Here is a 1,109-nt window from a genome sequence, read left to right as displayed (position 1 = left end):
GGGGGCAATTGGGGGTGGCTCCCCCTCCCATGGGATATGGGGGGGGGCAATTGAGGGTGCCCCCCCTTTTGTGCTATAGGGCAATTGGAGGTGTCCCCCATGGCCTATGGGGGGGCAGTTGGGGGTGCCCCCCCCATGGCCTATTGGGGGCAATTGAGGGTGCCCCCCCGGGCTATGGGGGGCAATTGAGGGTGCCCCCCCCAGAGATATGGAGGGGCAATCGGAGGTGCTCCCCCATGGGCTATGGGGGCAACTGGCTGTGCCCCCCCCATGGACTGTGGGGGGGCAATTGGGGGTGACCCCCTCCATGGCCTATCGGGGGCAATTGGGGGTGCCCCCCCCCCGTGCTATGGGGTGGCAATTGGAGGTGCCCCCCATGGACTATTGGGGGTGCCCCCCCCCTTTTGGGCTATGGAGCAATTGGGGGTGGCCCCCCCATGGGCTTTGGGGGGGTGCCCCCCCAGAGATACGGGGGCAATTGGGGTGACCCCCCCCATGGGCTATGGGGCAGGTGGGGGTGACCCCCGAGGCCTATGGGGGCCATTGGGGGTGCCTCCCCCCCAGAGAACTGGGGGCGCTTGGGGGTGCCCCCCCATGCTATAGGGGCAATTGGGGGGTGTCCCCATCTGGGTTACGGGGCCAATTTGGGGTGACCCCCCCCATGGCCTATGGGGGGGCAATTGGGGGTGACCCCCTGCTATAGGGGCGACTGGAAGTGCCCCCTCATGGGCTATTGGGGGTGACCCCCCCCCTTTTGTGCTATGGGGTAATTGGGGGTGACCCCCATGGGCTATGGGGGGGCAATTGAGGGTGACCCCCCTCCTGCGCTGTAGGGACAATTGGGGGTGCCCCCCCCATGGGCTTTGGGGGCAATTGGGGTGCCCCCCCTGTGCTGTGGGGGCCATTAGGGTGCCCCCTATCTGGGCTATGGGAGGGGGGCATTGGGGTGCCCCCCCACTACAGGGTGGCATTGGGGATCTGCCCCCCCCCCACAGGCYCTGGGGTCCCTCCATCTTGAGGGGGGGGCTTTAGGGTGCCCCCCCAGGCAATGGGGACCTGCCCCCCCGACTTATGGGGGGGCTACAGGGGGCTGCAGATGGGGAGGGGCT

This window comes from Apteryx rowi, unplaced genomic scaffold (genome assembly GCF_003343035.1).
Source record: "Apteryx rowi isolate R43461 unplaced genomic scaffold, aptRow1 scaffold_1234, whole genome shotgun sequence".
Taxonomy (NCBI): Eukaryota; Metazoa; Chordata; class Aves; order Apterygiformes; family Apterygidae; genus Apteryx; species Apteryx rowi.
The sequence above is the reverse complement of the archived record's forward strand: the minus strand, read 5'-3'. Positions refer to the sequence as shown.